Genomic DNA, 16,879 nt, shown 5'->3' with positions numbered 1-16,879 from the left:
TTTTTTTATCTTCACAATTTTCTACACTGCAGATAGCTACTGAAGACAAGAAATATATGAGCAAGATATATGTAATTATGCAGCACTGAAAAATACGTTAAATAACTCTAAATATGTTTTTTTTTCATGTAAAAGGTGGCTATTTTGAAGGATTTAAATACAAAACGTGTTTGACTTATAGGGCATATCCAAACTTTTGACTGGTAGCGTATATACTCCAGTTAAATATCATTCTTGGTTCCGAATTTTCAACTGACGAATAATGTGCAACGTCGCCCCCTGCAGGTTAAGATTCCGATAGGTCAGATTTTGGGCTTAACGCTGGTACAAGTCTCGAGCGCAGATCTATTTCCGGCAGCCGGAGCATAAGCAATTTCGCAATTTCCGGGGGTTTGCGTCAAGTTCTCTATGAATTGCTCCAGTCACTGAGGGAAAGGAGTTGTAGGAGTACACCATAAGGCCCCACAGACATAAAGAGAGGACGTTCACACGTCAATGCGGCCCTGAAGGGCTGTGTTTCAGGCGCATTTACGCGTTGTCGTTTTGTTTGTTGGAATGGTGAGCACAAAACAAAGAGTCACACAATTCTGAGACACAACTCACGCTTTTACTTTATGCATTTTACTTAGCAACAGACGTGTACCAGACATACCCAGTGTAACTGCAGAGATGGAGCTCCTCAGCGGCCTACGGTGAGTTAAATATAATATGTGGCGGAAGGTTTTCGTCGCCATTAGCAAATGAACATGCCATAATTTTTTTTATTTTTTTTAAAAAACATGGTTGGTTATAGATGAGGGTGACCAAACGTCCTGTTTCCCCAGGACGCCTCCTGTTTTCACGTCCTGTTTTCAGTTCCTGTTTGTTTTGTTTCTTTGTTGCAGTACACAAGGGGGTAAAATAATGAGGAAAAACAGTTTCTATCCATACAGAGGAGGCAGACTTTAAACATATTGAAATATTTCATTAAGCTTCGAGTGTCACTTGAGTCTCTTGTTGCCGGGCTAAGTGTCCTGGTTCAAAGGTACTCAAGATGTGGCCACCCCATTATAGATCGAAAAGTCTATCATGTTAATGATGACGCACTGTACTGGTGAGTCACCCAGATCATAAGCGTCACGAGGCGTGAGGTCTCAATATACAAATCAGAATCGGAAAGACAGACAAAAGCCATCTATCAAATAAAAAGTGAATGTGAAATATAAAGCACAAATATGTTTTCAGGCAAACATAATTTGACTACACGACTAATTGTGCTAATGCTACTAAGCTAAGAAATAAGAAACACGATAGCTATAGTATAAAACTTTCATTTTGAGAAATTAAATTAAAGGCAGGACTATGTTTCTTCTTTCCCGCCCCCACATTTGCTTTAATCATTTGTTGCAATGTGTAGTGTTCTGAAAGACCAGCAGGAGGCATCGCTGACTTTTAAATATATATTAAAAAAAAATCTTTGCAAGTCAAAATCAAGTACAACTGCAAACACTGAAACATCTGTGCTCAAATGCAATGTGGTACGTTTATCCCATAACACTGTAGTCATTGGCTATAATCATCAAACATAATTGCACCAGAAACCTCAGATCATAGTTCAGATTTTGTTTGTGTTAATCAATTTCTTTGTTAATAACTTGGTCCTTTAAAAAGCCCCGTTAATGATGCAAAGGCCTCATGAACTAAATCATTCAATTTGACGATTCAAAAGTAATTGCTTTGACTGACATTATGATCTCATGATGGTGAAATATAATTACCAATGTAATTCAATCTTAAAATTATGTCGCATTCACACAAATAAAAACTAAAACTACAGAGTTTTTCCATCATGGAATTGTCTCTGTAAAGCAATGTTTTTTTTGTTTTTTGTTTTTTGTCTTATGCATCGATTTGTATAGAGGCATTGAGAACATTTGGATAGCGGAGGAAAAGTGCTAAACTGCTAGTGGCAGTGATTGTTTTGTTACCTTCTTCTGGTCCACTTTTGTGTTATTTTTGCAGGTAGGAGCTGTTGTTTATTTCACCACTGTCCTCCTCTACTCTTCACACGTAAGGGAAACTGATTTATTATTAAATCTATTGGCACTTGAAAGCAGATTAATATTGACTCATGATTGGATGTTGTCAGGATAGATGAATACGCTGCTGTTAAAGTTAGTTAGGGGACTAAATGGGAGGAAATGCATTAACCAAAGCAGTCTCGTGAGACATTGCCGTCTCATGACCAGACGACTGGATTGTCGGCGGATATTGATTCAGACGATGCAACAACGTGCTGAACTTTGTCCTTAAACATGTCCAAATGATTGAAACCTTCCAAAAAGTTCATACACAGCGTCCTTGAATGAACTCCTTCTTTGCGGCCCTCCCAGCTGGACGGCAGAATCACTTTTTGTGTATGAGAGTGTTTTTTCTCAAGTAATTAACACAGAGCCACTCAGACTTGTCGTCATGGTCGACTCTGAGGAAACAGTGTTCTCGTGAAAAAAAAACAACAAACAAACAAAAAAAACCCACCACATGCAACCCGCATGTGCTGAATATCAAGACAGACCAGCACGGAAACCCACTAAAAAAACATTTTTGGGGGCTAAAAAGCCACATCTGTTCAGAGTTTCCTTCAGACGACTTTTGGGGCCTTCTCACCTTTGGAGACGAAGAGGGGGAGGATGTGATCCCTGAGCCATGAGAAAAACTGTAACAACACAGTTTGCCTTTAAATCAGTTTGTAAAATTTAATTAGGAACTTCCTTTAAATGTTAATTCAGTCCACTTAATTTTTTGTGAAGAAAAAGGAATACAAAAAAGTGTTATCGAAAATTTATGTTTAAAAAAGAAACTACAAAGAAATCCTCAAGTAGAGCAACGCCTGGACTCATAGTGTCTTACATATAGCTTTTACCTGTGACGTTGTCATACAGCTGTGACAAGTGCTGTTAACCTTGTGGTGAAGTCTTCGTGATTCCAGGAAACCTTTAAATCTTACAAAACCAAGCCATCAGATTAAACATCTTCAAAGCTTTAGCTTTGAAGATGCAAAACCAGAGATATAAAGATAAAACGGGGGAATGTTTTGTTTGTTTATGTGTACTATGTTAACTGTATTAGAAGAGGGGAAAGTGTGAGTCTAGTTAGATTTGACTTGGTTTTTAGGTGACCAGGTATTTTTTAATACCCCTCGTTTTGGTTCAGCTGTCCCTCAGCTACTGTGTATCACAGCCTCACCTGCCAGACAACTGATAAAAGAAAAGTAGGCCTGCGCAGAACCAGCCCTAAACTGTTTCATCAAGCTCTGTCGTCACTGGACAGATCATGTAGATGCACACAGCATTTCTTGCAACCACAGCTATTGAGTTTAAAGCTTGGAGTCTACATTAAAAAAAAAAAAAACAACAGCTGCGTCTTTGTTGTGAAGAACTCTTTACAAGTGATGTTTTCCATATTAAGCCCAGAGGGAACGCTTTAAGTCATGGCTTGAGTTTTGCACAGTTAATGCAGATGGAAAAGCATCAGCAAATAAGAGACTGTATCTTTCTTTTTTCCTGAAGGTTTATTTAAAAAGATAAGAGCTCCTTTCATTTTCTCTGATTCAAATCTCTTGTAAATTAAACAGTGATGGTCGTGGACACTTCATCATAATATTAATACACACTGCCTGCCTTAATCTGGTGCCTTTACTCTCACTGCCTCAGTCTCCCTGCATGCCTCTCCTACCTTTAACCTATTTAAATGCCTAAAATTACACGGCCGGAAGGTAAAAACGAGTTAATTCCCCTCATTTGGATCGTTTAGTCGGAGCCGCTCAGATGTGACCGCCACTTGACGCAAGAGGACTAAATGAAACCTGTTTTCGGAAGACGCAGATCATTGGAGGCACCACGAAACATTGCCAGTGTGATGTGACTCGCATTTCATAAACATAACAGTGGGTGCTTTTTCGACACAGAGTATGACGCAGGCCCAGAGTCCTCACAGTGGCTTGATGCAGTCCGCTGAGAATAATTGCACAATTAGTTGGCATGAAGACCGAGGACCCTGATAATACCTGTTATGAGTACAAACTTAGATATCCGATAAAAGTGATGCAGGTGTGATGTGCAGGGATGTGAATTCAGTTTTGTGCAATAGTTACGTGAAATGGAGTGCAAAAAAAAAAACAACTCAGAGGAATGAAGAAAAGAAACACGTTTTGTCGTCACTCAGCCTCCACTGTCATTGCTAAACTAGGTCCCAGTAAGGAATCAGCAAACACCATGTTAGAGGCGGCGGAGAGAGATGACGCAGCAGAATAAAGATGTGCCAAAGATGAAAACATTCAATGTGTCTCCCAGCACCCTCACAAAAAAGCTCACATGGTGCTTGTTGTTCCCATTGACAGTGGAGGGTTGTTGGTGGTGGGGTGGAGGGTGCAAATCTCCGCTAGGCTTGCGTGGTCCCCCCACCAAATCACGCAAAGCATCCTTTTTAAAACTTCTCCGAGATTTCCCATGTGATCTGGATCAACGCCAAAATAACAAATGAATCGTTCGTTGTGCCCCACTCGGCCCCGCCTGCAACTTTTGAGGCCCTTCTGGTAAATAGTGGAAGCATGCACGTGTTTATGCAGTGCTGAGAGCATCTCTGAGTAGTTTATTTTCACTGCCCTAAAATGTTAATCATTATTAACATTGATAATGTAATTATTTTTTACATTTCATTGATATGCAAGAATTGGAGAATGAAACCCTTGCAATTGACATAGCACCCCCTGCTGGTTTCATATAGGACTATAAAGTTTGGTTGCCTGCCCATTCTTCTTCTTCTTCTTCTTCTTCTTCTTCTTCTTCTTCTTCTTCTTCTTCTTCTTCTTCTTCTTCCACCTCCTCCCCCTCCACTACTGGGCAAACAGAGACAAACATACTAAAGAATTGGAGAATGAAACCCTTGCAATTGACATAGCACCCCCTGCTGGTTTCATATAGGACTATAAAGTTTGGTTGCCTGCCCCTTCTTCTTCTTCTTCTTCTTCTTCTTCTTCTTCTTCTTCTTCCACCTCCTCCTCCTCCACCACCACTGGGCAAACAGAGACAAACGTACTAAAGAATTGGAGCCAAGGCCACAGCATTTAATGGTGTCATTCTCCCCGTTTCAAGTCATAAACAGTGGAATTTTTTTTAAAGATTGAAAAATAATAAAACGAAACATTGCTACTTTAATATAACGAACGAGGTTTGGGAGTGGTCCCAGCCGTTTCTGTTGGCTGTTCAGTTGCACGGCTGTGCTTGTTTTTTTGAAACTGCTTCTCACTCCATATTAAAAAAACAACCTCAACGGCTAAACCGTAAGGTTGGCAGACCGCATGCAGTGGCTCTTCAAACTGGCGAATGCTCGTAACCCCGCTCGAGCCGCTACCTCAAACACCGTGCGAAAACCAGTAAAAGCAGCACACTGTGGTTACGATAAGTCGTAAACACGGTTCATCAAAATACAAATGAGAGAAATAGGCCTTTTAAACCTGTAAACTGTGTGCACATAAAAAACAACAACCCTGAAAAGTGGAACCTTACTGATGAAATAAACGTACAGATTCTCTGAAAGATCTCAAGCATTTATACATGACTGAGAAGAACAGTGACATCAAATGGTTACATTATAGATTGCAGCGCTCTTTTGCTCCCTCTCCTCCTGAGCTTGCCAGTGAACTGCATTAGCCTGCGCACTCGAACCTGGATACCTTTCCACCTTCTTCTTCGTTGGTTTATTGAAGATGCGAGCATTCACCCTTAATACGAAATGGGCTGGAATGTCCACACCAGGCTTCCTTAGAAATATGGTGATGCAAGATGGCAGTATACGTATGTATAATCTTATGTATAAATAAGAACCATTCTATGGGTAGGAAAACCAAATCACTTTTATTGTACTGCGTGTATACACTTTTATTAGTGATTTTTTTGGGGGGCAGCTTTGATCCAATATATTATAAATTATAAATCAGCCCAAATTTGTCACATTGAACCTTGAAAGTTTTGACCTTGAAAGGTTGACAGAGTTGGTGCGCGGCGTCTGGTCGGGGATGCTGAGATCTGATGAATTGGCCTGTCAGCACCGGCCCGACAGTGACGCACGCGGACGCTTGCGACAGCACACTGTGGTGCGAATGACACTATGGCTGAGCCCAAACTGGCAAAGAAAACCCAACCGGATCGGCGCGGTTGGGCGTCGGTGCCCCACGTGCGGCTCGGCTCAGCTCAGCTCCGCCTCCTGGCCGCTGACGGAGATTCCTTCCCGTCACTCCGGTGCTTCCAGTTCCTTTTCCGCCGGTGGCATCACTCACGGGGCGGCTCGGTGCACCGGAGCGGGTCGCTGCGATGCGGTTCAGTCAAGCGGAGTGGCCGGGCCGCGGCACCTGCATCCCTCCATCCCCCCTCCTTCTCTCCCTCGCTCCCCACCTCCCCCACGTCACGCTTGCGTCAGTGCTCCAAATGCTAATGAGTTGTTATCGCTGCAGCGCCTCCCCCACTCTCCCCCACTTCTCTCAGAAATCAGCGAGGATGAAAATAGTGAGCCTCATTGTTTAATGACCATGAAATTACACTGGTTTAATGCAAGCGACGAGGTGAGTTTTATCTGGGGAGAAAATAAAAAATGAAAGAATATAAAAAAAAAAAGGGAATTCACACGTCTGGATGATCGAATCTTGCGCAGAACAGACGCAGTCAGACAGATCAGTTTGCAATGAGCCTCGTGTCACACTCAGCAACCGGTGGCCGCTCTCCAGCGCTGCCTCTCAAGGTCGCTCCGGTCGTAGAGGTCGAGGCCGACAACACGAGATCTGTGCTGCGAGACTCGGATGCAGCCCTCACCTGCTGCCAACCCTTTGAATAGACGGACTGGAGCGGCTTTGACAGAAAGTCAAAGGATCGTCCATTGAGGCCTTTCATTAATACACTAACGAGCTGGCCGATGGTATTGTGCTGCAGGTCAACGCCCACTCCTGGTCCTGTCGGTTCAACGCTCCCTTGAATGCGTCCGTGTTAAACTTGAGCATAGGTGTCAAACTCTGGCTCGCGGGCCAAATTTGGCCCACAGTGTAGTTATATTTGGCCCGCGAGGTATTATACAGCACTTGTACTGCTAATACTACAAATCCCAGAATGCTCTGCTGGTATTTTGGCGCGCCAGTCAGGACAGGACGTTCATTGAAGGACATTTACCTAATTGGTTTATTGTTGTGACTTAGCCAGTGGAAAACGATTACAGAGGCATGCGATTTTTATTGACATTTCATTTATTTCAATGATTTTTTTATTTGAATTTTGATTTTACATGTGTGCAATATGAAGTTATTTATTGTATATTCAGGTGGAAGCAAAACTTGTTTGGGTCCATATATTTCCATATATTTCCATTTTGGCCCCACTGTGTGTTTGAGTTTGACACATTGAACTAGAGGAACGTTAATGTCGCCCATTAGTTCATCGTCTGCTCATTCAAACCGTGTCGCAAACATGGTGACTGACATTTTCAAAATGCCTTGAGCGTGAGATGAGGCGTCGACTCTGAGAGACAACAGAGTGGCTTCTCTTTATCTCGCACCTCATATCTCAACTGTATCCAGCTGGTGAAGAGCCCACAGGAGGCGCTTGGAAAGGGAACCAATCAGATTTTGTCCCCATGTGCCGACAGCTGCTACGCTGTTCGGCGAGAACTCTTTGCCGAAGCCTGTCGGCAGTCCTCTACGCAGAGTGTTAACACGATTCTTTTCACTCCCAAAAAGCCGTTACGTCGTCTAATGACTGTGCCGCTCCTGCAGCATCCTCGCTAATCTCCTCGTCAGCGGCCGTTCAGAATGAGAGGCTGCTAAGCTGGAAGAGCAATGTGTCAGAGTTGAAATTGGAGCGGTTCAGCCGCCTAGCGAGGTTAGTCCTACCTCGCAATCCCCGCTGCACTCATTATTTATGTTTTGCAAATGATTAATTGAGCGCAAAACAAAAAACAGGCCTTATTTCTTTTATCCGTCATTTGCTTGAAACTGATTTTTCCCCTCTGTGCAGCTGTCCAGGCGCTCACCCCTTGCGTTGTTTTTCTTTTGGTTCGCGAGGAGAATCCTGTCCTAGAGCGACTGATTCATACTCACATGACTTTAGCTTCAAGAAGTCATGGGGCCGCTCTCACAAAAGGATTTGGGGGGGATCGTGGTTGCTTGATTCGTGGTAGGAAATGCCTCCTGAGCCAACAGGGACGCGACACAATGGAGAGCTTTGTGAGAAATCACCACTTTTTTTTATTCTTCTTCTTTTATGAAGCTGTGAAATACAAGCAGGGAGTTAGCGCAGCGGAAAAACATGTCCTGGTTTTAATTTTCCTGTCCTGCGTCATTCCTTTGTCAAAATGTATTAATCACAAGTGCGTCACCTCACGAAACGACGAAGACCTTTAGCCCTGCCAGCTCTCGTCCTCCGTTGGCTCCCTCCACCTTTTTCTCATACTGTTCTGAAGCGGTTATATAAGAGAAAAAAATAGATAAGAGTAATGGGATTTTTTTTTTGGTCAGGTAAGTGCGGGGGGATGTCGTGTGGCAGCAGCAAGAAAAAGACAGCACGGCTGGAATGCAGATAGTGAGAATGTGTGAGAATGTGTGAGTGAAATACTCAATTGGCAAAGGAGGGAGATGAATAAATGCAGGTGAGGTGGGGGAGCAGATGTGTCTTGCGTCACACTCGGGACCCTCAGGGGTGGGGGAGGTAGGTGAGGAGGGGGAGGAGGGGAGTTGCAGCTAACCTTTCGACTTTAAGAGCGAAGGGGGGAAACACCGTCTTACACTGAAAGCGGTTGTTTTGTTTACAGAGTGTGGCGCAGATGTTGTTGGTTGCGAAGGCGAGCTTCTGCGGTGCAGTTTCCTCCTCCTCTAACGTGCAGGTGCAGAACACAAAGAGGCTGCATGCACTTGTTTTCGGCTCATGAATCACAATTCTAGCGCACGGCGCGGTGCCTTTATGGCTCCATGGGAGATTAATCAGAGACTTCTCTTGTTTTGAGCTTCCTAAATAGAAAGTCAAACCAGGAAGGAAAAAAAAGGGCACAAAACAACCCTGTGCAGATAAACGTTAGGGCTTCTATAGAAGCTTGGACCTGCTTTTTATGCTGATATACACTACCAGTCAAACCAGGTTGGACACAACTCCTGATGCAATTTTTTTTTTTTATCTTTACAACTTTTGTGGTGGTTTAAAATGGAATATACATGGTTTGAGCAGCAAGGACACTGACCAACGCCAAAATAGTCTGTCCCTTGATGGACATCTGCAGCTGACGAGTGACCACAAGACAAGAGTATGCCATAGCAGGTCAGAGGTTGCAAGACCAGCTCGAGATCTGTTGGTATAGCCGCTCCTGTAAGAGAGCAGCTGACCAGCTAGAGATCTGTTGGTATAGTCACTCCTTATAAGAGAGCAGCTGGAGCTTTGGTCCAAGAACAAGACCTTCTTCGGATGTCCAAAGGACAGGAGACCCTATTTTTGACATGCGTGGACTCCCGCACATTGGGGTTTCATCATTGGGTTCATCATTGGGGGATCATTGTGTGCATCGTCAGTGCGTCATAGGATGTAGTTGTCTCGTTTTGTGTAATTCTGGATGACCCCAGGTTGCTGTACAATTTTTCATCTGTCAGTAAACCTGCAAGAAATGCCTCTGATCCTTGACTATTTTGCTTTATTTCAACTCCTGAACTGATTGATCAGCAACTATGGAAAGCTATGGAACATCAGTTGTCCAGGAGGACCCGGAAAGTATTGCACTGGCCTCGGGTCTTTCTTTGGGTACAACATGTGGTGAGCCAGCCAGGAGTGGCTCGAGATTTGCAATATATAACACATTCTACACTGCAGATAGATACTGAAGATATCAAATATATGAGCAACATATATGTAACTGTGCAGCAAAGAAAAACATTTGAAATAACTCTAAACATGCTTTTTATGAAGAATTTAAATATAAAACCTGTTCAAACCTGAGTCATTTTACACTTGTATTGTTTCCTACATATTTCAATGTGTGTTCATACCTAGTTTAGATGCCTTCAGTGAGAAACTGCAAGGTCATTAGTCATGAGAATGAAAGAAAAGACAATAAATTCAAAGGGTGTGTCCAAACTTTTGTAACTTTTGTTGACATGTCGAACATAGTGCTGCTAGTCTTATAAAAGGCAAGGCAAGGCAGCTTTATTTATATAGCACATTTCATACCAAGGGCAACTCAATGTACTGAAAAAAATGACAATAAAAATAGACTAAAATAGAGCATAATTGATGAGTCTGCATCAATTTGTATATAAAAAAAAACGATTAAAAGGACTTAAAGTAGGAATTCAAGCTCAGCCTTAAGCACATGAGAAGATAAAAAAAAATTGCAGACAGTTGTGGCTGATTTCAGTTCCGCCAGTAGTTTGTTCCAGTTGTGTGCAGAAAGAACAGCTAAATGCTGCTTAAATAATAAAATCAAACCCACCAGCGTCTGTCTGTTGGACTGTGGCTGGAACAGGCGTGGAAACACTTCTGACATTTCTCTGTGTGCCGTTGACCTAAAAATGTGAGATGATCAGAAAAAAAAGAAAGTAGAAGGGGCGGGGGAGGGAATGCAAAGTCGGGCAGAAGCCAAAAGTGCAAAAGATCAGTGGCACACGGCGACGTCATGCCTGTGAGAGGAGTTTGACGCTGATGTGAGGCGAAGGGCAGAGGTGGTGCATTAGGTGGAGAGTAAAGCTGCTGTGAGTCACGCTGAGTTGCCGTGTCAGCTCGGCCCAGACACACGCTCTGCCGAGGTGCCTCTCCGGGGACACTCGGGCTTTTCTGTTACAAAATCCAGGAACCCGCTGCATCTCTTCAATACTTCATGACGACGTGCAAGACCCGGAAACGCGCAAGACCACTTTTTCTGCGAGGTGGCCGCGGTGCATCGAAATAAAAGGTTGTTTTTTTTTAAGAAAAAAAGAAAGAAAATCAAGACGTGCATGAAGAGGTTATCTGCAGTCCAAAGTTTTGAGGGTTTTTTTTTTTTTTTGGGGTGGGGGTTTGTTAAGGGGTTGTCATAAAAAAAAAAAGAGGTCATCGTGGACTTCAGGACAATCAGAAGGACAGCACACGCTCCACTATTCATACATGAGGAAGTAGTGGAGCGCGTGGACTGGTGTTGGAGTACTTAAGACCTCAAGACCACTTTTTAAGGGTCTCTGTCTCCTCTCGGACACTGAGGCATTTTTACTCAGTCTTGTCTCGGTCTTGGACTGGGCGGACTGGGTTTTTTTGATCCAAACCGGTCAAGACTCAGCCAACACCAGAATGACACGATAATAATGGAAAATAATCCAGCTGCTGTAGTTTGTGACACACAGATTGACTTTTCTTTGATATATAAAGTCTTGTTCTTGTCTTGGTGTCGAACCCCAAATGTCTTGGTCTTGTCTCAAACTCAATACTCCCTGGTCTTGATAATTTCTTGGTCTCGGTTGGTGCGGTCTTGACTACAACACTAGTGTGGACAACACCAAGTTCCTGGCCACATCCCACATCCCAGCTGACCTCACCTGGTCTCTGAACGCCTCACACCTAGTCAAGAAGGCCCAGCAAAAGCTCTTCTTTCTGAGGAAGCTCAGGAGGGCCGGTATACTCCATCCTCTGTCTTGGTATGAAATTTTGTTGTGCTATGTACAATGACAATTAAGTCTTCTAATCTGATAAAACACAGTCATATACTTTGCCCCACTTTTAGGTTGGTTGGAGGTACATTTGAAAAACCAGAAGTGCAAGACAAATTGGAACCGCTGGTTTAAGATCGTCTAAGGTCATTAACCAATAATCCCGTCACGCAATTTGAGGATCACAGCTGTAGCCGCAGCTGCGTCCTTCCTCATTCATCCCATACAGCAACAAATACAAAAACCAGCAGAGTAACAAATATGCATGTGTCTCGGAAAAGCAAATCAAATAAATGAAATTTGATTCAATGTACTTTCCCACCGGCAATGCCGTCCTCCCCTTGACTGTTCCCGCTGTTGCGTCAAACGAAGTTGACGGTTTTTAACATTCTGTTCCGCGCTTCTTTTTTTCCCCTGGAATTTCAGGTTGTATTTCAGCGTCTCGCCGGCTATCGGTGACCTCGCATACCAGACTTATGCAACCGTGCCATCGGCTCATGTTGCCGACGTGAAACGGGAGCTTCGAGACGGGAGGTTATTGGCCTCGCAACGTGTGCGTGACCCCCCCCCCCCATCCCCAGACTCGCCACTGAAGGTGGCAGCTTGCATTCGAGCTCATCTTATATTTTCCTTTTGTTTTTTGGGTGACTGTAAGGAGCTGTTTTGCTGTGTTTTTTGCGACGAGCGGAGATGCACATTGTTGTTGTGACTCAGGAGCTTCTTTTTTTTTTTTTTCCATTTTGGGAGCACCCGTCCTTCCTTCCGTCTGTTTTTTTTTCTTTTTTCCGTCTCATGCGTCAATGCCTCCAGACTGTCACTAAGTGAAAAAGGGTTTTCCCACCGATTCCCTTAGAGAGCTGCTGTCAGACGAGCTCAGTGCTGCTGCCCTCTCTCTCTCTCTCTCTCTCTCTCTCTCTCTCTCTCTCTCTCTCTCTCTCTCTCTTTCTCTCTCTCTCTCTCACACACACTCACACACACACACACACACACACACACACACACACACACACACACGAATGGATTTCGGTGCAAGCTGCAGAGAAAACTTTTACATGGTTTCCCGATAAAATTTTCCTTTCATGGTGCGCTCATCCAGTGATGCAGTGAGCACAGCTCTCCCCACCGCCCGCCCTTCGTCAAGTGAACAGAGGACCATGACGTCAAGAGGATGTACGTTCATTTCCTTTTACACAGAGCGCTTGTTCCTGTCACTGTGCTTGCGGAGAGAGAGGGGAACGGAAGGGGAGGCCACGCTGCTGTAAATCTTGTTCTATGAGCACGAGCCGATCCCTCTTCTAGGATTCTGCTGGTGCATGAGTCTGCTTATTGAAATTTAGGCCCCATCCACACATACGTTGATGACTTTGAAAATATCTTCTGCCCTCCTGTCTACACAAAAGCTTTTAGAAATCTGACAAATTTGAGTAGTCAGTTGAGTTTGAGGGGGGAACGCTGATGTCAACACCTGCGTTTATGTTCACTGCATCTTCGGCCTGGAGGAGATCCGGCCTGTTTCCATTCGATGCAAGGATAGCCAAGGTCACATCTGTATTCTAATTGTAAACAGCGTTACAAGTCACAGGTTGTACCAGTCGCCCACCGCAGCGGTTTTGTACCATCAACCGTGAAAGCACACGAAATCTGTTTCCCTTTCTCTCTTTTTCCATTTCCATCCTGTTTTGCCGCTCGCTCAGGAAGTGTCTGTTCTTCTATTGTGTTTGGCGTGACAGGCAAGTTACTCATTCAACTGCTTCTGCACCGTCACGGGTGCAGAGAAATATCCAAGACCTGCGTCTGGCTTGTAGCAATTTTGTTAAAGACGGTTAAGAAGAATCACTTTAAAAAGATGTTCTTGTGAATGTAAACCCTTGCAAAGGAAAAGGTCTAGTCCTGTGGATACGGCAGTGAAGCGCTTGATCCAAAGGCGTAACTGTGCACAGACTGAAGATTCTTCCTCAGTCTAGCGGCCTTTCTGTTTATCTCAGACGCTCCATCCTCTATCGCACTGTGTGGGTTCTCTGGACCGGTGCCCACTTGTGACTCTTCTGCCAAGACTAATATTGCATTTCTGCCCCCGGATCAAAGTCTGGCCCAGATAGCTGCACCGTGATTTCCGAGATGTCAGACACTATAGGAAGAACCTGTGGAGTCTGTTCATTCATTCGCCTTCATTTTCCGCCAGGTGTGCAAAAAGTGAACATTGAGCAACCACCTGCAAGACTTTTGTGTGTTTTCACCCAAACAGGCAGAACAGTGGAAAGAGTTTTCACTGCCAGGGCACTTTTGTTCTCGATGTGTAGCACTTCCTTTATGCCGCAAGTGCGGTAAATACCAGAGCTTGTCTGCTTTTCCTTGAACACACAGAGTTGACCTGATTTATAAAACCTATGAGTCAACACGGGGCCTCTCTGGATCTCGAACTTTTTTTTATGCTGTACACGCACCAAAATAATTTCTCAAAATGCCAACGTCTTCGTCACGCTGCAGAGGAGGCTCTGGCTGCTTGTCTAACTGAAAAAAAAGTCCAGATCTATTCTTTGAAGGCAACACGGGGGCCAGTGAGTGAGCACCTCGCAGTGGCACCGTGCCAGGATTAGAAGTCTCCTCACTACGCGTGTCGGCGCTCGGTGGAAACCCAATGAGCTACAACAGGAGGTTTTTCTGTTGTCTGCTCAACTTTTAATGCTGCCCAAAACTCAGGGAGGGGAGAAGAAACTAAAAGTTTAATGTGATCGTTCACAGCTCTCCCTGATTACTGTCTGCCATCCAGGCGCTTGAAGAAGTCGTTGGATCTTTTCCAGCGGCTGAAGTAATCACACGCTGGCAGAGGCGGCGGCTCTGCCTTCGTCTGGAGAACGGCGCAGTTGATTGCTTATCAGCAAAGTCGAAGTGGAAGATTAGCGGCCGTGATCTTTAGCAGGCATTACCTTGATGCAAATTCCAGAAGGCAAGCATGCAAACATGACGTGAGAGCGGCGCCCATTGTGTGCAGGAAAGTGGTGGTGCTGGTGGTGAGGTCAGCGTGTTGGTTGATTGGAGCGCTTCTAAGTAGTGCTGTAGTCAAGACTGCACCAACCGAGACCAAGGCATTATCAAGACTAGAGAGTATCGAGATCGAGACAAGACCAAGACATTTTGGGGTTCGAGACCAAGACTAGACACAGACTTTATAAATCAGGCTGTGTCACTCTGGGTGTCACAAATAGAGCATAAAACGGCAGCAGCTGGATTCTTTGCCATTATTATCGTGCCATTGTAGTGTTGGCTTGACTGGTCTTGATCAAAAATCCTGAGTCCGCCCAGTCCGAGACTGAGACAAGACCGAGTTAACATGCCTCATAGTCTGAGACGAGGCCGAGAGCCTTACAAAGTGGTCTTGAGACCAAGACCAATGTCGAGTACTACAACACTCCTTCTAAGTGAGCAGCTCCAAGTGGCCACTTTGAGTCATGCAGGGTCCCGCAGGGTGTGACTCAGGAACGAGGCAGCGGCCCCGACGAATCGGAACGAACAAGCGTCTCGCTCCGAGATTTAGCCTGGCAACTTTCAGCTGCAAGGAGCCACATGACTGTATGTGGCTCCTTGTCCCAAACAATCTGCTCCACTCTTGGAAACCCTCTGACCTCCCTCCCCTGCCCTCGCATCCAGTCGGGCAAACACAAATGACCCACTTAATGGACACACACACACACACACACACACACACACACTTCACTTTTCCACACATACAGTATGCATGCATGCATGCACGCTGCTTGCAGCCTTTGCGTAACCAGAAGTTCAGGAGTGGAGACGGAGACGGAGACTTTGCAAACTCCTCAGAGGCTGCTGGGCGCATTGTGCAGCCAGACCGGCTGACGTCAATGCAACGCTTCATCTGTCCGCTGCAGCAGCGAAGCGACAGAAAGACAAAGATGTTGGCACAGATAAAGAAGCAGCGCAGGTTGTGTGTCGTGCGGATGGTGGATGGGTGTGTGCGTGTATGTGTGTAAACATGGATTTCACTTTCTCAGAGTGTATCAAGCATGTCCAGTAAGTTGATCAACGTCACATTTATTGTCCATCTGTTTTGACCAATGGCAAAGACTTCTTGCTGAATTCGTTTTTTTTTTTATTTGTTTTTTTTACTTTCAAGACTGATCAAAAAACAAGATTAAGAATTCCAGGGTATTGGTGTAGTTAGTATCACCAATTAAATCCCATATCAGAAAACTGTTGACCACCAGCGACTGTTTTCTCTTTCTAATTCTGGTGGATGGGTTCCCGAACTTTATTTGAGCGTAAGGATCTTCTCGAGGTTTTTCTTTGCCACTGTCTCCTCAGTGTTTGCTGTCGGTGGGAACAACTGGAGCGACTCGTCCAAGCCTGCGCAACAGGTTGAGCGCCCTGCGATAACTATGATTTGGCACGATGCAGGTGATGATTTGATTCGATTAATGCAGAGGTATTTTTACAACAAGAAAAGTGGAAGGTTCAATCCATATTCAATCCCACAGCCTGTGGAGTCTGAATCTGTACCGGAAAATCTCTTTGCCACAGTCAAAGCAGACTCACCACCGTTAAAGACTGGTGTCCATAACGAGCCGTCATTATTTACCTACACTTCCTTACCTGCAATTTTCCACTTTTGCTGATGACCATGTGCTAATGTGTTGGAGGGTATTCTGTTCAATTTGATAATTCTGCCTTTTTAAGAAATCCCAATCAGCTGTGGTTTTAACGATGAACATCACTGCATCTTAAATTTTTGTTTACATCAACTAAAGATAATGTTGACAGGGGTTTTGGAGGGAAGGAGCCTCTGTCATGTCGTGTCAGTGAGTTCAGTTAGAGAAAACTCTGAGGCGGTGTCGGCGGTGCCAGTGATACTCTCAACTTGCGATACGTGATCACATGGCAACAAAGCCGTGGTGTCATCTCTGATGTCATGAGTGAAGTGTAACAGGAGCGTGAGGAGAGCGACTCTGCTGACACGGCCGCCATCTGTCCCCCAAGTCCCCACGGAGACACCTCGACCAAAACTCCCGTGTCATGAAGATCTGACCATACGAAACAACACGCCACTCTTTGTCTCCCACGGGACTGTTGGTGCCCTTCTGCCTTAGCTAAAAGTTCCCAAGTTGGAACATAGAACCATGAGAGAGACTAGGAACAGGTGGGATATTCGGAAAAGGTCTGGTTTCATCTGCCCTTGAGACTGTT

The 16,879-nt window shown here is 44.6% G+C and overlaps 1 long non-coding RNA gene across 1 annotated transcript; it reads left to right on the top strand.

Moving 5' to 3' along the window:
• The first annotated feature begins 183 nt into the window (after positions 1-183).
• Positions 184-755, top strand: LOC142880613 (uncharacterized). The gene is made up of 2 exons (XR_012925454.1): positions 184-558; positions 636-755. It is a non-coding gene; the product is annotated as an uncharacterized LOC142880613 (long non-coding RNA).
• The last annotated feature ends 16,124 nt before the right edge of the window (positions 756-16,879 follow it).

This window comes from Nelusetta ayraudi, unplaced genomic scaffold (genome assembly GCF_046127955.1).
Source record: "Nelusetta ayraudi isolate G7.1 ecotype Tasmania unplaced genomic scaffold, CSIRO-AGI_Nayr_v1 ptg000169l, whole genome shotgun sequence".
Classification (NCBI taxonomy): domain Eukaryota; kingdom Metazoa; phylum Chordata; class Actinopteri; order Tetraodontiformes; family Monacanthidae; genus Nelusetta; species Nelusetta ayraudi.
Note: the sequence above shows the minus strand (reverse complement) of the source record. Positions and strands in the feature narration are given on the sequence as shown.